General features: G+C 42.1%; 1 pseudogene; it reads right to left on the minus strand.

The window, feature by feature from the left end:
* Nucleotides 1-350: 350 nt before the first annotated feature.
* The window catches only part of LOC137991625 (uncharacterized), a 27,314-nt pseudogene continuing 4,353 nt past the window's right edge, over nt 351-23,311 (minus strand).

Here is a 23,311-nt window from a genome sequence, read left to right on the forward strand (position 1 = left end):
ACGGTAGATCATTTTTGCGACAGGAGCAAGGGCGGGTGCTTCAGTCTTGTGAACAATTACATCTCATTATCTGGAGAAGAGACTGTGGTGCGGGTGCGAGATCTGTCATGATTGGTGTCAGTTGTTCCGCTGCTGACCTCCATCCCATTCTGCGTAATTTATGCCCTCTGTGCTATCTTTCCATTCTCTTATTTGAAGGTAGACTCGCAGACTGTGGTACTTCACAGCTGAAGAAGTAGGTGGTAAACTCTTAGGCTGTATTGACTTGGATTTACAAGCTAGCTTTTCCAAGTAGCGCTGGTACCGCAGCTGGTCAAGTGTCTGTCCCGGCCTTCCTCCATATAAGCACACTAGGCATTTTCACCTGCAGTTTTCACTTCATCTACAGTCGATGCCAGGTTGTCGAATACCAGTGCTTGCTGACGGAAGTGCTCTGAGTTCACAAACTTCTTCAGTGATGCGCCCTTTCCTATTCCGTATGTGCTGGATGTGGTGTCGCATCCAAGTAGGGCGTGGATAAAAAAAAGATGCCGGCATACGTCTTCTCCGAGGTCTTTTTTGATTTCATTAATGTACCAGACTCGTCTTTTTTTGGAACTTGCCTTGGGTTCTGGTCTCATGTAAAGGCGATGTGCGTCCATCCGCACGTAGTGAGCCAGAAGTATTAGGAGGTCAGTGTCATCCCCTACCAGAATTGTATCTTCCGTGTTGGCTGATTCAACTGCGGTCTTAACAATGAGAACGTCCGCGTCTCCATCTGCGTTGAGGGTCTCAAAGCCTTGTTTCTGCAAGAAGGAGGCCAACTGAATGACAAATGCTTGCTTATTTTTCTTGTTTGCAAAAAAAATGTCCTTTTTCATGGGTATCTTCATATCATCTGTGAAGGAGACAGTGGCGCCAACTTTTCCCGCAGTTCTTCTTTCTTGCGTCACAGATTTCGTAGAGACTACGTCGTACCCGTCAAACACGATAGTTGTTGCTCTTCCATACTTTTGCAAGACGTAACCACTGTAAATTTCATATACTTCTTTAAACGTGGTCTCAACCAGTTTGATTTCACTCTTGATCAGCGCAGCAGCTGTTCGGATTATATTCATCTTTTCTGTTTCGACATCATGCGCGTCTTTTTCCATCTCGTGAAACTCATTAAGAATCGCCGCAGCAGTCTTCCTAAATGTTACAACATTGGGTTTTCCATCACTGAATGTGATAACCAATTCCTCTCCAAAATGCTTCTGGAGGCAGGCTTTCATGTAAGTCTGGCTATAAGCTGTGCAGTCGGAATCCCCTGAGTACTCGTTCATCTTAGCTACCAGATCTTGCACTGTGATTTGCTCATCAGACTGTTTCAGCAGATATTCTGTGACCATGTAAAAGGCTTTGTTTTGCTCCTCATTCTGGGGACGACCTCGTTTTCCTTTCTCATTTTCAAGCTGGGTCGTAGCATAAGACGCAGGAACCTGTTTATCTGTACGAAAATTGGAATTGCATATCTTATGATAGACTGCTTCAGCGGCAGGGAGATCATGTACGTGTAAAATTCTTGCTTTTACTACCTCTGCCCATGTGTCACGCCTTGCGTTGCACTTATTCAAAACGGTTTCTTGAGTCTCTAGAGTCATCACTCTACATACGTCTACAGATTTAGCATCTACTTTATTGCCGCAAAAATAACAATCGCTTTTGTGATCGAATGTCTGGTCTGCACTTCTTTTGCGTTGAATAGTTGCAGATTGAGAACCCGCATTTTCGCGGCTTCTGTTATCCTTGGATATATTGGTGGGGTAGCAGTAATCTCGACGACAATTAGGGTGCACATGCTGTCCAGGAGCAACACTAATTCTAATTGAATCATTTCTGAGGCCGCTGGCGCGATTTATACCCTCACTTCCCTTTGTTCCAATTGTGGAAAATTCGTGCGCTGAGCCTGCAACTCCGCAAATTGCGCAAACTAGAGGCGCTCCATCCATAAGAACACATTGAAGGAGTAAAACTCCAAATAACGACCTAAGCAATATAGAAATGAAAAGAAAAAAAACCTTAAATTATAGTCAAATTGTTATAACAATTTTATCTTTCTCACTATGCTACGAAGCAAATTTGATTAGCATATTTCACAGTGTATTTGAGCAGCGTCAGCAAAGATCGTGCCAGCACAATAGGCTTTCAAAAAGAAACTCTTCTACTTCGAAGCAGTAGTTAGATATGAGCATTGGATTTCTATTAAACTAGAAAGAATGAATTCTGCGATATCTAGGGGGAGATTTCTTTCACACGCCTCGAAGGGCTGATCATGAAACAGAATCTAATTTCACGGCAATTCCTCATATGTAGGTGATCAGCCCTGATTGTTTAAAGATTCTCTTAAAATTGAATCAGCATTAAGCTTACCTTGATATAACTTTAGAAGCTACTAGCATCTATCAACTGAATCAAAAGAATTGTTTTCCAATAGAACAGGAGGAATGTACGCTGACCTTACGGCAAAATCCAATCCAGACACTGGCGAGACGAACCAACACGCACTCTTGGGTGGCGGTACACAAATAGACAAATTCACGCACTAATTGAATCTTGATAAACTAGGGTTTTTCCCTTCGCTAAATTGTAAATTTTTGAATACTTAAGTGTTACAGTTATTATTTGAATTGACATTAAGTTATATTTGAAAGTAATTCTTAAAGTAAATGAAAACAAAAAGTTTTTTTTCAAAGAATGCAGTATCAATTTCTTTTTATCTATGTATATGTATTTGCAGGATTGTGCAAAATTACACGATCGAGAATGAATTGAAATAAACTAATACACCTGTTTTAATTGGTATCTAGTCTTTTATTTCTGATGATTTGGGGTTGATATTCCCACAAAAAGTAATAAATTCTGGCGACTTAGTCAAAAACCTTACTGTAGCCTCGTTTCCATGTTGGACATTTTTGGTTGTCAATGGGTCGAAATCAATTGCAATTTTAGGCACTTTCCCGGACTTCGATTCTCTGGGACTTTTAGTATGTTATAGAAGGATAATTTCTCTTTAGTTATCCGTTGAAAAACTTTTGTTGCAATTAGTTCAGGGTTATCCCATTTTTCGAGCACATTTGACTGGACTAAAACATCAAAGGTGGGGGAAAAACTCGCCATAAGCCACAAACCTGTGGCCACGCCACCGGCCAACAAACAGATCACGCGAAAAGCGATTACTGGCAAATAAATGAAAAAATACGTCGCAGCCCATGCTTGAACGACATGTAGAAATAGAACTATCGTATAGCAAAGCAGCGGCCTGCAGCATATGTCTGAACAGACCTATGCTTTCTAAAATCATAACTTTAAACTTAGATCTAAGCGTGGATAGTTTCGCAACCCCCTGAACAAGACAGTTAGTCCGAAGCCCATGTCTGAACAAACCTTTGACTTGCAACGTGTGGCTTAATACTGGGTACAGTTAACACTAAGCATTACGCAAATGATTGATAGCCCTAATCTAGCAAGAATAGCAGCCCATGACTGAACCATGCTAGAGTATTTAGAAAGGATAAATTCGCGTGCCCATGAAATAGCAGCCCTTGTCTGAACTAAATCCGGGACGCCAAAATAAGCAGCTTTAATCTTTTTGGGCATTAGCAGACAAAGCACCTGAACGCATCGATGAACGCAGGTACGTTTTAAACGCATCAGATTGCCAGCGACCAAGTTTGCGAATTTGGGAATCAGAGAAACCTTGCTCGGAAGCGTGAGTTGCGGCTCCAATGCGGAAACTTTGGCCTTTGTAACGGCTCGTGTCTAAACCACAAAAAACAAGGCAACATTTTAATTCAGTATTGAACGAGCTGATGGTGACCGGGCGCAGATCACTTTGAATTCACAAAATAGAGGACCAGAAGCAGCGCCTCTCATGCCACAGTAATCAAGTAGTGTTTGTACTGGGCAAACTGACACAGAACTTTCTCTTGCGATGAGGATTTCAAAGGCTTTATTCGCTGTGTTGTGTTTGAATTTTCGTATTGTCAACTTGGCCATACTTATGCTCCCGTTTGATGATTTAAAACAAAGATCGTCATATTGCAGAACATCCCCGCCCGAATCCACATTTTTGGCCGCTAGCTCTCCGATGCGAAAGAAACCATAAAAAGGCGTCGTAAACATTGCAGCATATTGCTTCCGTTCTGCCGCCGAGGAATTAGTCGAACACAACGAACTTTCTAATAGGTGAAGCAATGGACGCGATATTGGCAGTCGGGTATCGGAAACTCTATTTTGGCTAGTTGCCGTCAACAGCTTTTGTATCAAAAAGGATTTCGTTGGGTCACCAATACCCCTAAGACGATGAACATAGCCGATGGCCGAGACATATGAGTGAATAGTAGCAACGGCAATTTTTTTGCAACTAAGGTACGAAATGAATAAGGCCAAGGCGTCAATTTACACAGGGAGTAGTTGGGTTTCGCATGCACTGTAGAGCCTAGCATGAAACTGGCGATAGCCCGTCCACGCACGCTGATTCGCTTTTTGAGATCCGGATGTTAGACTACAATTGAGAAGTTCGTTCAACTGAGCAACCAATTCCTGGGCTGAAGGTTCTCGGGAACTGGCGTTGGGAATTCGTCCATTCCAGGGCATAGTGCCTTGAACCGCCCTATCTGAAAACGGGAGATAAAGTCGGCGCGCTCGTTAAGCTTCCCTGGAAGATGACGAGCGGTAAAGAAAATATTGAATTTAAGAGTCGTTAACAACATATCCCTGATAAGAATCATAACTATCTTATGTTTAGACGTCTGCTTATTGATTATGTCCACGAAAGCAGCGTTATCGGTCAGGAATGTTACACATTTATCCGCCAATTGATCTCCCCATATATGTAACGCAATTACGAGAGGAAACAATTCTAATGCCGTGATGTTCAGTGTTTGCCAAGACTCGGCCAACTACCATAAAACCAATGTGTTTTAAATAAAGCCCCGCATCCTTTAGAACCGGCTGCATCTGAAGTAATTTCATATCGTGAAGCGGACATTCTTTCATCCAGAAAAAATGTGCGACCATTGTATTGCTCCAAGAACGATAGCCAAACGATTAAATCACTTTTGGCGTCTTTGTTTAAACGGATTTTAAAATGGGGCCCTCGAATTCCTCTCGTAAGATCGATTAGCCTCCGTAAGAAGGCTCTACCCGGCAAAACCACTGAACATGTAAAGTTTGAGAGGCCAATTAATGACTGAAGTTCGCGTAGCGTGACTTTACGCTGCTTATAAAAATCCAGCAGCATCGCGCGACATTTCTCGATTTTTTCCTCCGGCAATCGAGCTTCCATGCGAATAGAATCTAGAGTAATCCTGACAAAAGGCAATTCGTTCTCGGGTCCAACGGTTTTCTCGGGCGCAATGGGAACGCCTAAGTAGTTACAAAGTGAAATGAACCGTGACAGTAGATTTTCGCAAGACTGTTTACCTTTGGCTATTAACAAAAAGTCATCCAAAACGTGTATTATCTCGTCGGCCTGAAAGATTTGCTTGGCGGCCCACTCGAGTGCCGTACTAAATCGCTCAAAAATGGCGCACGATGACCTACAGCCCATTCAGCCCATTGGGAGGCAGCGATCGAAGTAATAATTTCCCCGCCACTTCATCCCCAGATAGTCCTCCGGGTGAATCGGAATAATTTTAAAGGCAGATTTGATATCAGTTTTAGCGAGATAACAGCCAACTCCTAAACGTTTTACAAACACTATTACTTCTTGAATGGACGCATAGCGTACCGAAGAAAAGTCTACCGGGATTCCTGAATTTACCGAATTCTCATGCGGATATGACAAATGTTGTATAAGTCGGAACTCATTGGGTGCTTTCTTAGGGACGATTCCTAACGGTGACACGACAAAATTATCAAACGGCGGGGCGCTAAATGGGCCTGCAACCCTACCGGCTTCGATTTCCTTGTGTAATTTATCCGTTACGATGTTTGGTTGGTCCTGGGCACTAAGCAAATTTGGAGATTCGAAGCTTGATCTTAAATTAGAGTAATGAATATGAAACTCACATGAGAAGCCTTGTATCAAAAAGTTTTTAAAAAAGGAGTCGTAATCACGCAGAACTGAAGTGAGACGGTCAATTCTTATGGGGGTAACTGGATTGCTCTCTAGTAGACGCGCTATGCGCTGTTGTTCCACTAGGTTTAATGCTCGAAGTTGGTGGCTCCCCTCCCTCTGAACAATTTTTGGCTGCGTGCTTACCTCTACTTCGGGAGCAGATGTGGGTAAAGGAACACCCTGAACAGAACCTCCCGTCATGAGAAGCTTAAGCCGACTTAGGAATTCTCGGCTGGACGTCTCCTGACGGTGTATATATCCATCAACAAAGGCTAAAAACATAACACAAAAGGTGCTTCGTATTCAGAAAAGTGCCAGGATCGATCAGATTGTACTGTGAACTTACGTTAAGCAGAAAAAAAGCAGTTAATTTTTTATTGAATGACCATATTTAGGGGCGGGATGAATTTCAGTTCGTTTGCGCGTATCGACAGTGGCGGTTAATGCAGGGACACGGAACCATTTTTCGTTCTATAGGATTTATGGATTAACTCTCTCACCCGGTGAAAAATGGTACAGGTCGCCGTCGTCTCTCGCCGACCAGCACTACTTAGACGCTCCTCGCCGCTGGTGAGCGAGAAGACCTCTGGCATCCAGGGTAAAATGTTGGCCAATTTGTCGAAGGAAAGTTTTTTCGGCTCTTTCGAAGAGAGATTTGTCGCCTTCAAGTCGGTAATTTTTTGCGGGAAAATGGTGATCACGTTCCGAAATTCGGCGGGTCTAATCTGCACATCGCAGGTCGCAGGTCACATGTTGCAGTCATTGTTTCACCAATACAGAAAGTATCCTAAACATTCTTAAAAGCTAACCTTAGGCCTAAATCTTTTGTTCAGGCCTAATTAGGCCTAAGGTTAGCTTTAAAGAATGTTTAGGATACTTTTTCTATTGGTGAAACAATGACCTGCAACCTGTGACCTGCGACCTGGCCTCTGTGGGGGGATTGAATGTCATGGATTTCTGTATTCATGTCTTCAAACGAGTTATGGAGGCAGTAAACAATGTTGACGTCAGGGAATTCGGTGCTGGAAGCCTTCCCGGTGTACAGGCTCACGCTCAAACGTTGAGGTAAAATAATTGCTGTTACAGCTGTAGGTCCAAATTCATGATATCAGGATATCATGATAGCAGCTAGGAAATTGATAAGTCTGTGATTAATATTGAATGTTCCTCCCTGTGACATGCTGGGAAATAAATTAGCCCGGAATGAAATTTTACACAGCTACAATTGGGCATTCTAAATTTCCCAGTTCCTCAGTTATCGAGTTCCATAAGTATAAAACTTAAAAATGGTTTGCTTTAAAATCAGAAAAGAACCAATTCACCGTTGCTGTTGAGAAAAGTGTATGCCGGGCAAAACAAGTTGCGTCTCGGTAGCCTGAAACTTAAGATATAATTTGCTTGTGTTTAAATTAATTTGAAATAAAGAGAATAAAGAAATAATTTTCCATTTTTTAATTGCACGATGCTGGCCGTTTTAAACCGTGTTTTAGAAAATATTTCAGATTGATTTACTGTGCCTCTGGACTATTTTGACCAATCACTCAAAATAAATTTAAAGTAATGTGAGTTATTTGTCGTCATTAAAACTTTATGACGAAGTCGGCCCAACAAATGTGTCGAGATTAACACCTCTCTCTCCCTTTGTCTCTCGCCCTGCCTTTTTAGTGTGAGTTTTGTTACAACTCCCACTGAGATTTTGGTATTTTTTTTTTACCTAAACAGCGGGGACCCACATTCCTGACCCAAGTTAAGCTCCTCATGTTAAAGTTAAAGCATGTTCCTTTAACGAGAGGGATTTGTCGCGATTTTCCGACTCGCCCGGCAGGAAGGTTACCTCTCTAGGGACGAAAAGGCAAGTTAAGTGAAGTGGCCTCGAGCCATAACTCCCACTGGACTTCCTCCCAAGGGTACCTATCGGGGGCGGACTGACGCAAATATCTAAATTGCTCATCATAGTAAGCCGAGTTCTCGTTTTTGTTTGCAATGGCAAACAAAACGTGTCCCCCGCGAACTTCTGGCAATAAATGGCCATAAACGTGTGCAACGCCGTGACCCACTGCTGAATACTATTCAATTTACGTGGGGCGCTAGCTGGCTCTAATGTAATCTGCGGCTTATTGCCATTGCCTGTAGCCGAAAGCCCAACAGTAAAACGCTCTTGTTGAACCGCGGTTTGGAGCAGTGCTCCAAGGGGTACAAATTCGTTAGCCCAAATTTTTGAGTTTATTTTGTCGCTAACTGCACTTCCAAGTGGGATGGTGACGCTTGAGAAAAGGGGTGTGGTGGGCATACTGTGCACGTTAGGTGATACAATATTACCTCCAGAAGTCCGGGCAATAGCTTGCGTCGCTTGCACAACGGAATTCTGGACTATCGAGGCGGGAGTAGGCACGAGATCGGACAGTACGGTCGACGTTAATGCTGCGTTAGTTGACGTTGTTACTGACGGTGGTGGTCGTAGCGCGTCCTGGACGGCCTTTTGGACAGCCAGAGAAAGGGCACTGGACAGCGCTGCAACATTTACTTGCATCGTGCCGTCTTGTTGATCAGAGGTACTATTTGACAAGCTGCTCGACGTGCTAGCGGTACTGGTTGCCATGCTGTTTACAGTAGAGGCAGAAGGGCCAGAACGTCTCGGACGCTTACTTCGTGGAGGCATACTCGTAAAGAAGAGAGAGTGTTAATTGATCCAAACGTCTTAATGTTCTCGTGTAACGCTTAATCGGTAGTTGTATCGGAATAACTGCCACAGGTCAAATAAATGAGGTATTAAAATTAAGAATTGTCATTAGATCGTACGCTCTTATCCTCAAATACATACAAATAGCTTGAGACTCCGAGTGCTATGGCACGCAACACAGGCGGCCTACTCATTTGGGGACAAAGCACATAAAATCAACCGTGACCGGCCAAACAAGGATCAAGGACAAACAATACGTTGTGAGTACAATGGCGAATTACACTACCAAGTACCAACGCAAAACAATATTTAACTTGGCGGTATGTCCAATAAAGAGGAAATAATGAGCTACAGTACAGATCTAAGACTCTAACAATGTACATCATTAAAAACTACAAGTGATTGGATCAAAGCCCCCCTCAAACTTCGATAAAGTTTAAAATGTCCACGTTTGGTTCAGATGAACTCCATCGTGCAATAAGATTGACGGTGTTGTCCTCCAAAATCCCCTGTGTCTCCAGTAAATTGCAAATGGAAGGGGCTGTAGGACAACGCGTAAATAATCCGTCAACGTGCGAATGCGTACGTTTAAGTGCGCGTTCTCTCTTAGTATAGTTTGGCACACGCAAACCACGGTTACCCCAAATTGTTCATGTAATAGCTTTGTTAGGTCTTCTAACTGTGAACCAACGGTTAGAGCAGAACGGATTGAACAATCACTGATATCGTTCGTACCCAACTGGAGAATAATAATGTCAGGCGAAAATTGTCGGACTATCTCCAAATCGTAGCGTATCACTTTGGCCACAGTTCGTCCCCCTACTCCATGCCAGCGCAGGGTCATAGGGGTGGTGATGTCAAAATCCTCCCGTAAAGCGTTTGTAGGCAGACGTACAAAGTCATGCACACGCCTGATGAAGGAGTGCCCCAAAATCAAAACCCGAGGTTCAGCCATAACTACACATCGAGAGAGAAGACTACACGTAAGCGCAACGCATGCTAAGGGGAAATAATAAAGTAGTGTACTTGCCTTAACACGGTGCGTAGAACTTTCAAGATCACTAAAAAAAATTGAGTCAAAGACTGACGTTGTTCATGCGTTGCTATCTGAACCAAAAATGAATCACAAAGCATTGATTGCATGATTTGAGCCTGCAAGGAATTCTAACTATTTCCTAGCTATCTCCATCCCAGATGCAGATAAGACCAACAACCAGGAAATTAGCCTTTCACAAAAATGTCATTAAGCCATTAGCTTAATGGGGGTTTTAATGAAATTTTTACGTGGTGTAAATTAAATTCCACAGACTACTGTGACCACTACCAAGGCTCTGACAAGTTTTCAAGAGTCATTTTGATTCTTATATGCTGACAAAAAATTCATAGTGACCAACAAACAATACTTAATTTGGGCTGGCATAAATTTTAACCTGTTAAAAATCTGTATTTCGTTTGCACGAGAAAATGCTTGCATATTTGCTAAACAGTGAGTCACAAAGACCAAACTGTTTTACATACCAATACGTTTTTGACTGTCTCTATACATGCTTCCACACAAAAATTTTATGTTTAACACAATAACTTAAGTTTTAACAGTCAGTCACTCATAAAACAGTCACTCATCGTCTTCAAAGTAGTCATCATCACCAAATTCATCAACATCATCAGAAGCATTAGGGAGATTACAAGCTTTATAAAAAGCTTCAACTTCTTCTTTCTCTCACACAGGGAACTTCCGCCTTCTCTTCTAGCCCTACTGTTTGCACTCCAGTATCGACGACAACATGCACCTGTGATTCACTTTGGAGTTGAACTGTTTCTTCCCTTGATCTTGTTGGTAGTCTCCTCCTGTTCTTGTCAGTGGTCCAAGACTTCACTGATCTCTCGATAAGTCCCTTGGAATCGTCTGTTCCAGTAGCTGGCCCATTGATGGAAACTTGCAGTAATGATTGCAGCATGTCATTTTTTATGGTTGACCTAAACCTTGTTTTCACACGTTTCACACAACTGGCACCCCTCTCTGGCCAAGCATTCGACACTAATGCAGAGAATTATGTCAGCCACGTTACAGATCTTGGGATAAAAGTGAGAGAGACTGCAAATCCGCTGCAAACACCATTCAATAGCGGTTACTTTTACATGGAGACTCTGAAGGATTGCATTCTTCTGGAAGATCTTGTTTCCATGTGAGCATGCAAACTTTGATTAGCAGGCATGGAACTTGTGAAGTGCTCAGCTATTGTTTGGACTTAGCGTTTACCATAGAGCTTAAAGCCAGGATGATCCTTGGTTTGAACTTTCAGCGGGTCAAATATTGACCAAGCAGATACTAGAGGCAGACTTTCCTGAAACCTCTTATCAATGTTGGCCTTTAGAGCATCTATATAATTGCACACGAGATTCTCTAAACCTTGATACTGGTGCTCTGAGTCATTCATGTCTAGCAATCCCAACCTTCCATCTTCCTGAAGATCTACTTTGAGCCTATTGATGCATGGGCGACTTTGTTTCTACTGCGTCATCGAGCCTGCCCTTTAGTGTATTCAATTGTTGGTGCAATTTGGAAAAATCCACAGCTCTCATTTGAAAAGCCTTGCTGATGGTGGAGAGATGTGGTAATACCTCTGAAAGAATGTAAACTGTTCCAATGAACGTCACATCCTTTACCTTTGTAAACAGACCCAGAGAGGTTGCATCACCGTCTTTTGAATTGTTTAAGGTATGAATTAGGGCAAAATAATCTGCATACACTGCCTTAACTGATGGATCAAATGAAAGCCATCTGGTGGTACATGCCTTCTTCAGACACCTTGAAACTTGACTGCAAGCTTTCTCAGTTGACTATGTTAGTGCCTTCATTTCAGCTACACAGCCATATTTTTGGCGAATTTTGAAACATGTGCCACAATTGGGACAACCATTTTAGGACACTATTTATGTAAGACACACTTGACAAGGTGTCGGTGCAAGCTAGTGCTAATTTATGGCAATTACAATAAGAGTTTATGAGTCGAGGGTTCAACCCTTTCAACTTAGTGGCAACACCTGACCTCGAGCCAGTCATAACAGCTGCTCCATCGGAAACAAATGATGACAACTTTCTGGAAGCTAAACTGAACTTATCCATGGTTTCGATAACGCAGTTAGTGATGGTACTTGCATCTGCCGATGTTGAATCTTCCAGAAGGTTGTTAATAGACAAGAAACCAGTCTCAAATGCTCTGTGGGGATGGGTTATAGAACTGTGCAAAAGATATCAATTGTTCCGTAACAGAGATATCTGTTAAGTCATCAACTAAAAGACCAAAGTGCGCTGCTTGTTTGAGCTTACTGAGAAAGGTGTCCTGGACAGTTTTTCCCAGTGTTAGGAATATTTCTCTCAAAGCACTTTGTGATCTGTGCAGGAAATGCTTCATATCACTCATTCCTACTTGTCCAAGCAGTTGAAGAAGTGATTTTATTTTGTCATTTGGTAACTCCTCTTTCATCAGCCAATACCCAGAGGTAAACACCTCAACAAGAACATCTTCTGCAACTCTTTCACGCTCAGCTATCGTTTTCTGGAAGCAGGACACCCTCTGCAACATCTCGTTTTTGTGCTATGTAGTTTGGAGGTGGTCTGCCAGAGCTTCAGGGCTAAATCGCTAGCAGGGTTCCTTGTTAAAAATTTTAGACTTGTTTTGGGGGTTAAATGTGTCATGTTTTTTGCACAGCAAGCAATAAAGGCCTTCGCCTTCCTTATGCACAGGCCACCATATCTCAGTAGTAACACAGAATGGGAGGGATCTTTTCTGCAACCAGCTGTGCTGAAATTTGTAGCTTTGCTTTGAAAGTTGTTCTGCTTCATTGTTGCTCGCACTAGAGCAATCCCCTTCCTTACAGAAATCCCGTTGATGGTACTTGGAATGAAACAGATTGTTTGCACATTTTATAGCATGATCAGAGAAAGTACACCCATCATAGCATCCTTCTTCATAGTCTCCTTTATCAGCTGTTTTTGACGTATCCCGAGCTGCACTAGAAGGTTGACAATGACTCGCACAAGGTCGCTTTGCCGCCAAATCCTCATCATGGTTCCTTAATTTCGTTTCTCATAATGTTGAAATTACAATTATTTGTTGGGTGTCGCACTGAAACAAACCTATATTACACTTTTAATCCTTTTTCTTCTTAACTTTGAAAGTCCTTTTGAAAGCTACTTTCCTTTACTTGCATCATCTGATTTTAGTGAAAGCCAAGCATTTTCAAACTTTTTCAAAATAACATTCAGTGATCTGTTTCAGTATAGGTCAAATAAAACAAACATTTTGCATCTTTCGTACATGTAAGACATATGCATGCTGTTTATTTTGGGAATCGCAAAAAAATTACGCCCACGCAAACATAAAACAGCCCGCGTGACTCGCTAATATTGGCGTGACAAAAAAAGAGAAGTTGAGGAAGACTGGGAACGAGTGAAAGAGGCTTGTGACCACGAGAAAAAAAAAATGGCGTCAAGAACGTGTCGGGAACGTCACACTGGTTCGTTTTTTCTTGACCCAACAGCGTTGCTTTGAGAAATAGACGCAATGAAGCTATCTGCACTTATGGACGAACCAAATTTCTGTCGGGCATAGCAATAACTGGGACGTATGCAACGATGTACGCCTGATGTGTAAGACCTTATTTGTGGACAAGTAAACGAGCGAGAGGAAGACCAAATTAATGTTGCTGTAAGTTTGCAGTTAACTGATCGCCGACTGTTTTTTCTGGAAATTGTTTCAAGTGCAACAACGGAAAGTCCATGTGCGACAACTACTAAAAGCCACGCGCATCTTCTGCAAATTCGTTCAGGCCTGATCTCAGTGGTCTATTCAAAAGAGAAATGCTGAAGCCCAGACGGTTGTTTGTTCAGTTAAACATAATCTTACCTTAAAGCGGAGCTAGAAGAGAAAACGAAATACAGTTTTCTTTGTTTGTCCACCTCTGCTTTCGTTTTTTGAATGACATTTTTACGCGGAACCAAAAACAAGAGAAACCAAATGAAACAAACACTTCGTAAAATCGCGCGCTTTCGAAAGACGACGTTCTTGAATATTACGTGTTTTCAGTCAGTCTCACAGGGATTTTAAAGTCGCCTCTCTTTAAAAGATGAAAAAGAGTTGGTTAGTTGGTTTGTTTTTTACGGTGGCCCACAGCCGCCACGGCAAAACTGACTTCCTCACGGCAAAACGTACTCTCTCTCACGGCAAAACTTACTTTTCCAAGGGTTTGCCTAAAATCCGGAATCCGGGACACAGTGAAAGTGGTAGAATGGCTAAGATTACCACAGAAAGCAATAAAGTCAACGATGGAGACATTCGCTTAGTAAGGTACTCCTAAATTCGACGATAAATAAAGTTGATAAAGCATCTCGTTTGTGTGAGTGTATGTATGTTTTTAGTTATAATATTTCGCCAAGAGGACTCTTGATTTCGCCCGTTCAAAATTCGCAGTGGAGAGACGCAAGGCTGCGTGTGGGCACCCACCTTGTTTAGTATTTTTGTTTCGGTCCTCCTCCAACAGGCCTTCCAGTTCTGCAGTGAGGGCGGCCTCTTCCACCGTACACTCCACCACGGAAAGCTACTGAACTTGACTCGTCTCCGCGCTAAGACCATAGTGAAGGCAGTGCTGTTTAGGGAGGTGCTCTTTGCCGGTGACGCCGCCTTTGTCAGTTACACAGGGAGCAAACAACAAGCAATCATAGACCGCTTCGCGACTGCCTGCCAGGACTTTGGAATCAAAATGACTGAGGTACTGGCAACGGCAGTAAGAAAAGCGCAGGCTTGGAGAGCTTTGAATGGTATGACCAAGATATGGAAGTCCAATACGAGTAAAGATTTGAAAATCAGATTCTTCACAGCCACCATCGAATCAATCTTACTTTATGGGTACGGAGAACTACCAGCAGCAAAATCGTCTCCCGTAGACTACAACTAGTGGGGCACTGTTATCGCCATCCAGAGCTAAGCACCCAGAAATTAGTCCTTTGGGAGCCCACAAAGGGTCATCGCGGGAGAGGAAGACCGAGAACCAGCTATATTGACACTCATAAGAGGGATACAGGGGCATTCGAAGCAAGTAAGATTGCCTCACTGATGGCCAATAAGAGGCTGTGGAATGAACTAGTGGTTGCCCGCCTTCGGGCGACCAAGCGAGTGAGTGAGTGTGTGACTGGCAATGGGGACCCATGCTAAGCCGTTGGCTAGGCCATGGCCATTGGGCCCCGAGCGCCCTCCAAAAGACCTACTCTATGAAAAGTTGGCTCAAGGCAAACGATCGACAGGGCGGCCGCTTCTTGGCTACAAAGACGTCTGCAAATGAGACGTGAAGGCAGCCAAATCAGTGTCGGTAACTCGGAATGGCGACCGTATTGAGTCGAGGGTAGCGGTAAAGACAAGTTGCAAACCGGCAGAGGTTGAGGGAATGAGGATCTGGGTGGAGGAAAGACAGAGGAAGGAGGCTTCCACTCGTCGAACGCGATAATTTATTATGCAGTGTTCAAACTGCTACAGGTCTTGCAGCTCCAGAATCGGTCTTCGCAGTCACGAGCCTAGGTGCCTATACCAATGATCCATTGCCTGCAAGGCAGAAGGAGGTAGTAATCCAACAGCACTTTTCACAGCATTTTCTCTTTCGAAACTGATCGAATTTATTTGATTTTTTCTTATCAAGAAAGTTGTGACACTTATTGCGCCTAGTATAGAGTGAGGCGTCTGGAATATCGAGACCCAGTGTATTTGTGTTAAGAGAGATCATTTTCCATTCCCATGTGTTGACCGTGAATCCAACTAGACCCTCTCTGGCTGCACTCGTATATGCGTATGATTCGTCACTTTTCTAGTTGGAATAGTCACACTTTACAACAGGGAAAAAGGAGTTTCTTTAGGCTGTTCTGCTTTGAGTCAGCAGCTGAAATGAAGTTCCAATGGTTTTTTTATTAGCATAGGTCAATTTAATCGTTCTCTGAATTTGTACCGTACTATTGTGATAGGTCCCTTAACTAACTCGGGCGAAAGAAAAGGGAAAGTAAAAAGCCTTGTAGTGGCTTCTAGTCAGGTCAAACACCCTTAACAGCGCAGAAGAGCTAGCGTGCATGCAAAGAAAAGTTTAAATTTAGTCCATGTTTTAGGAAAAAGATATGCATCCTGTATATATAACTCAGTTTTGACCTTGGTCAAATTACCATAATGAAGTCAATTGTCAGCACGACTGAGATGTCGTTGACAGTATTGTTTTAAAAGAATTGCGTTCATATCCAACAATCTTCTTCTTATAGTTGGCTTCTTTAATGAAATTGAATCAGTATGAGGGATAATTTCTTTTTGCATGGTTTCCACGAAGATCCGCGTGCATCACCACTATTTAAGACAAGACCAGTCTCTTCTATGTAACCAACGACAACTGACATGGGCTGTATAATTTCCAATCGACTGCCAAAAAGAAATAATAAGAAGAATTTGTGATCATGAACAGTGAATTCTTGTGAACTTGAGGCGAAAGCGTTATCGGAGCTTACAGTGGTTACCAGTCATACGCGCCCCTCAACGATTTTGTTTTCATTTTTCAAAAATAAATTGATTTATTGACGTCTAACCATATTCAGTTTCGAAAAATGAAAAAAAAAGAGGTCGTTGAGGGGCGTGTGTAACTGGTAACCGCTGTAAGTACTTGGGAAGCAATTGTTTTGATTTTAAATTAACCTTAAAATTTGTTTTAGATATTCGCTATTTTCCTGTATGTTTTTAGAACGGGGGTTCTCAGACGAAAATTTTTCATTTCCGTGTGGTAAAATGGTTTTCCATACGTATTGTACGTATGTAAGGACGCGTTCGATCGGCCTTATTCTGGAATAGGAATGTATGGAAAATCCTTCGCTTTTACAGAGATTTACATGGAAATTGACAAACACCTGCTAAAATAAAATTTTAAACAAATCTTCAACTTCCTAGTTGCTTAAAAACTACGCCAAACATACTATTTCAAATCATCACTGCACATATTTTTCTTGCGAAAGAGGGTCAATAAACACCCTTAAGAGATCAACAAACGAGTGTAATCTAGAAAATCGAGCGCCTGAAGACAATTGCTGAAATATTTGATGTCAAAACATATCACCCCACCATCAAGAAAAGGAAAAGCCCAGACAGTTGGATTCTCTTCCGAAGTTACGACATGAATTCCCTCCCAAAAGGAGTCAACGAGATGAAAGTAAACATTTGCACGACGCAGGATCATTTCAAGTGACTTTGGTTCAAGTTCTTATTCTTCAGACTTGTAGCAGCCGGGGATAATCCCCGGCCCCCGGCCCTTAGTGACAGCCCTGAGTCATCTGTCCAGAAAGATTTAGTAGTCTCAGTAAACTTGTTAGAGTAACTGCTCTTGTGCTGAAATTCATCTAGAGGCTCAAGAGGAAGATAGAAACAACTGACATCAGTATGGAGGATGAGAATATTGTTGCAAATCTCTGGTACAAAGACATTCAAGCCAAATTTGAAGAAAAGGAGAAATCAAGTTCGACTTGGGGCCAGTTAGGAATCTTTAAGGATGCCAATGGACTTCTGCGATGCAAGGGAAGATTCGAATCCAGAACTCTTCACTTCCGTACTCAACAACATCCCATTCTGTTGTCTAGAAAGCAACATTTAACTAAGCTTGTGATCATGCAGTCCCACGAAAACGTGAATCACAATGGTGTTGGAGAAAATCTTACTGAAATTCAATCACAATTCTGGATAATCAAAGGAAGACAAGCTGTTAATTTAAGATGTACTTTCCAAGAGTGTCACGCGCAAGAAATTACAAGGAAGAGCCTACAGCTCACCACCTACTCCACCACTACCTGCATTCGAGTTTCAGAGGAAATGGCTTTCTCTAAATTAAGTGTTGAGTTTGCCGGACCCTTGTACGTGAAGAATGTTTACTTATCCAAGGTAAAAATGCACAAGTGTTACATTGCTCTGTTTACATGTGCTAGTACAAGAGCTTTGCACCTTGAACTTACGCCAGACCTCTTCGCCAATTCGTTCTTAAGAGGAAGCGATTCTTCCGTAGAAGAGGACTACCGACCCTGTTCATTTCAGACAACGGGAGAACTTTCCGAAATGCAAAGGTTAAGAAGTTTGCTCTTGATAGGAAAATTGACTGGAAATTCAATGTACTCACAGCCAGATGGTGGGGCGGATTCTTCGAAATCTGTGTGAAACTGGTGAAAAGGTGCCTCAAGAAAGGGTTCGGAAATGCGAAGTTGAGTTATGAAGAGTTAGATTCTGTGTTGATCGAAACTGAAGGCGTTTTGAATTCTAGGCCCTTAACCTATGTCTACGATAAGCTAACAGAAACTCCGCTTACGCCTTCTCTTCTTGTAATTGGTCGTCGAGTAGTTCTAGATCAATCTCCTGCCATCACAGTACCTGTAAACACTTTGCCCAGACGAGAGAGATATATAGACGGTCTTCTCACGCATTTCAGAAATCGATGGAAGAAAGAATATCTTAAAGGGGTCCGCGAGTACCAGAAACTCAAGGGAGGTGAACCAAGAAGAACAATTCAAGTAGGAGACGTTGTGCATATCTATGCTGACAAGACACCCAGACAACAGTGTACGTGGAGAATGGGGAAAGTAGAGAAACTGTTACAGGGACAAGACAACATTTTGCGCGCAGCAGAAGTGGTGACAGTAGATAATTCTCTCCGCAAGACTCGCTTAAAACGTCCAATTTAGAAGCTTTATCCTCTTGAAATCAATGTGCGTGACAGTGGAATGAGCATTCAGATGGTCAGAGATGAAGACATCCCTACAGTGATCACTGCTCCATGAACTGTCTGACCATATCTTGAGCGTTTAACACTGAAGCTAAAGAGCTAAGTTAGGTTTTGCGTTAAATCAGTCTGATTTATTTAAACTTTCTTGATTGACTTCCGACGTCAATCAGGGGGAAGTGTGTTGAAAACTGGAAACTAGTGTACACGTGCGATTTAGTTTGATTGACATGTGACGGGAGATATGTGGAGAGTGGTGAGACGTTTTCGGAATGACATCTTGTGTACTGGCGGAATTATAACTCGGAATCTTAAGAAATTGTCTCTACCAGGAATTGTATTCTAAAGAGAAGATATCTGTTACTAAAGTATGGATCACTAAAACAGGATGCAAAGCTTATTCTCAGATTCTCTAAGGTTATATACAGTTTCTTGTATTGCAAACCTAGAACATAAATATTCTGGAGCCAACCCGTGTAAAGACATATAAACCATCGAGGCTTTTTCAATTTCATGCTGGCGCACGGGCTGCTCTATTTTGTAGTTTTTGAAGTTTGTTCGTTAAGGTTATCCCACAGTTTCCCAAACAGTATTGCAATAAGTGAAGTGAGGATGAATAGGAGCTTGGTAAATTTAGTTGTAAGGTCGCTTGGGGAACAAGGTGCCTTACTCGCTGAATGACACAGATGCCAGAGGATACTTTCTTTATTATTTTCTCCATGTGGCTACCCCAATCGACATTATCATAGATGGTCACTCCAAGAGCTTTAGCCGTAGCGACATGGGTAACACGAAAATCATTAATTGCGTGTCGGGGAAAGTGTTACAGTAATACCTAGATTTAACGAACCTCCATATAACGAAGTCCTCAAGCTCAGTATAACGAACGATATTCTTCATCCCGGCCAAAGTTACAATAAGATCTATGGAACAGAACCCCGATATAACGAAATCCTTGTTAAACCGAACACAATCCAGAAGCCCCAACATACTATATACCCCGATATAACGAAGAAATGTCAACACGTGACAAAAAGCAAATGCGAAACAGACCAACAAGGATCCTTTAATCCTGCAACTATAGACCATTTTCACAGTTACTGTAACAGTAACAGCTCTTCATAATTGCAAACACTGACACTATCGATACATCTACAGATCCGCTCTATCTTCTTTTTCTTAATTGTATCAAATTCTTTATTTTTGAAGGCTTCTTGTGGTAAAAGTTATAAGTAGCTGGAATTTCCGGTCCAATTCCCTTGTTTCTCCGTTTGTCAGCCACTTCCACTGAAATTTGTCCGAGAGACCCCTCAGCGTCATAGCGGAAAAAAAAGCAACCAAAAAAGCGTTCGTGGAGTTACAATGAAGATGCGACACTGACTAAATTGAGGCAAAATTATCCATGTTTGCTTAACAGTTGTGCACATTATAGACGGCAAGACAAGAGAGCGACGGCATTGCAGGCGTCAAAAGCAAAGATCAATTCAACGACTTATTTACCTATTAATGTTTCAAATATCTCTTTTTTTATTATTTTTTTTTTCTAGGCTTATGCTCACTTTAAAAGTTAAAACAACAGGCGAGTCAACGCAAAAAATAGCCGCTTTGAAAACAAAGTGCATGCGGCTGCGCTGTAGTGAAACTGCTGTTCAAAGTCACTGTGTTTCTGGGAGTTGCACGCAAATCGTAGTTTATCGTGGCGTCAAATCCCATTGAAATCGAACCCGGTTTACACAAAAATCCTAAATCAGGCTTAACGGTCCAGCATCACATATCGCACGTCGTCGATTTTAGGCGCAAGCGACTGTGTGCTTGTTTATAAGATGTTTAAGCCAAACTCGTGTTCACCTTGTCAAGGTCGACAGTTTACCACGGAGATGTTAGAAGCATTGCGTCCAAGGTATGCGGTTTTGAGGTCCGAATGCAGTAACAGGTTGTTCAGAACGTCAATTTACTGGCATAGTATAGAAGCTTGTACGACTTCTACGAACAAACTCTTCATACTTTACATGTGATAGAAACATGAGAAATTTCAAAATACGCCTTAAAGAACAGAGACTACACAGACTGAACATGGTTGAAAGACACCTCTCTGAAATGAATTCAGTTCAATGAGCAAAAGAGAGTTCGTTAAAAAGCAAAATCGATGCAAGCAGAAAAATGCCGCCTTTTGTCCCTTATTTCACACGAGATCTCGCCCTTTCTTTTTTATGTCACATAATTTATTCAATGTTTCAGAAATTCATGAAACAATAAATTGCTTTGTTGGATCGTTTTGAATACCAACCCGCTTCGATTTCATTCGCTGAGTGCAATGATATTCGATCCTCTAGGTCATAAGTCACTACACATTTTCTTACTTCGCGAGGCGTTTGGTGATGAAACCGCCATCTGTTATCTGAATCAGTCTTCCCCAAGTTCTAGTAAAGCTTCATCCTAACAACCTTCATCCTAAATCTTCATCCCAGCCTTGCCTATTTGATTTCAGCTGGTTGACTTGTTGCCACAGCTGGAAAGCTTAGTTGCCGTGATATTAATTAAAAACATAAAAGACAGAACAGGAAAGTGTTTACTGTTTGTTCTAGAAGTCTGAACCGCGCACCTGTTTCATCGGCTGTAAATTTTTATTGCTGAAAATTTTGCCGATGCAACGGTAATTTTTTTCCCTTCTGTTCTATATGTAACAGCTTGTGAACAACTTCTATAACACATTTGCTAAGCCCGTAATCTTATTAAAGCTTTCGTGGTAGGATTATCGATTAAGTAAAGGTTATCTACATTTATTAAAAGAAACAAAGCAGCCAGTACCCCCTGAGGGTCCGCACAACAAAATAAATTGACCAAGTGGCTAAACCGCAAAATAAATTCAAAGCTTTGTCGTGTGTTAAGACATCTCAGCTGGGGTAGCAAGACAATTCTTGGTGTTAAATAGGTAACGTTTTCTGTAGCTCGTAGTATTTACGTTTAAGTGAATGTCTATGCTGGCTGGGATCGCCAGATGCTACTTCTACTTTTTAATGCAGGTTAGTTATTTTGTACCAGTTTTTCTCCGAAACGAATCGAGGTGTTGTTCGTCCACCGATCTTATAGCATGCAATGCTTTTCAGTGTAAGTACCAAGAACAAAGAGAGGATTGCTTTTACCAAATCTCACTTGTTTTGGCAATATGGGATCTACCTTATTCAGTCTCTCTAAGTGTCAAAGGGTCGAACAAGACGTTAAAACGGTGTCAGATATTTAGATGGTTATTGCATCAACAAGGGCCCGAAACGTAATTTTTCTGTAAGAAACGCACACGTCTCCCCAATAAAAGCCTGGGAAGCTTAATGGGGCAGCAAATTGAAATTTTTGGAAGCCATGGCTCTACTAGTAGCTGCATGTACATGTGGTGTAATCACACTATTAAAGCCTAAGATCAACGTTTCTTTCAAACAAGTCGCCTGTGATAAAAAACGCGCAGATGTATTTTAGGGGAAGCAGTGCTCGCTGACGTGTAATTTATTTTTGATAACATCTGTGCACCGAACGATCAAATCGAATAATGTGCTACACATTTAGTTAACAATATAAATTGGCAGTGTTTTTAACTGCGCTTTAAACGAGCTCGATAAGTGAGGTGGCCTGTCAAGAAATGCGGAAATTACTGAATACCGGCTCATGACCTTGTTGACACCCCCGGAGGGGGGGGGGGGGGGGAATTACGTCCTATTAATGGGCTAATGGAAATGTGCTGCTCGATGGGATCTTTCACAACTGGATTGACTATAATGAGATTGCACTTTCAACAGAGTTCATGACAGAGTTACTAGAAGGGGGTCGCAAATTGTCGGGATTTTCGGGGTAAGAAAATTCTGGCTAATGGAATTTAACTTATGGAAAGATTAGCGGTAAAAACAAGTTGTTAGAGGTCTGCGCTGCCGAGATCTCGGCAAGCCAGGCTGAAAAATAAACATTAATTAAAAGGTCCAGGGAATATGATTAGACACTACATAGTCATCATCATTTATCCGTTCTCCAAGTGGAGAATTGGGCTGTAGGCTCTCTGCCTCCAGGCTGTTCTGTCCTCCTTAGCCGATGCTGCTGCTGCCCATGTTCCTAAACCGTTCTCTTTCATCTCTCTTTCGATAGTCCTTCTCCAAGTCTCACGCGGTCTACCCCTTTTCCGTTTGCCTTCAGGCACCCATGTTAGAGCAATTCGTGGATGTGAGCAATGGTCCATTCTGAGGACATGGCCCGACCTCGTCCATCTCCTCCTTGCCACTTGCTTACTTATTGTCTCCAATCCTGCTCTTGCTCTAATCTCCTCGTTTGTCACCAGCATTGGCCAGTAGATCTTAAACATCCGACAATACATAGTGGATAGTTTTAATTACTCCTTTGATAATGGTCGCTAAAATATCTATTTCAGGGTTTTCGATAGCTTTTCAAAGTACCGGGCTATTTTCACTGGGAGCGAAACGTCACTAAGTCGTCTGAAACCCTCGGAAATTCTGTTTACTTTCTCGAGACTGGGGAAAAAAAGAAAACTAAGACTATCCCGTCAAGAAAATGCCATTAGAGCGATTATTCTGTTTAGTAAGCAAAGTGATTCTTGTTAGTTTGAAGGATTTATTGCGCGATTGTCTTGTATTTTTTCAGCCCATGCCTTCCAGCTGAGATACCCAAGTCCAAAAAAAAAAAAAAAGGAAAAAAAGACGTCAGCAAGTCTTGAAATTTATAGCGTCAAAGTACCGGACGTAAAATGGTAATCAACCGGACGAATGCCCGGC

The sequence above is a fragment of the Montipora foliosa genome, chromosome 2, assembly GCF_036669935.1.
Source record: "Montipora foliosa isolate CH-2021 chromosome 2, ASM3666993v2, whole genome shotgun sequence".
Lineage (NCBI taxonomy): Eukaryota > Metazoa > Cnidaria > Anthozoa > Scleractinia > Acroporidae > Montipora > Montipora foliosa.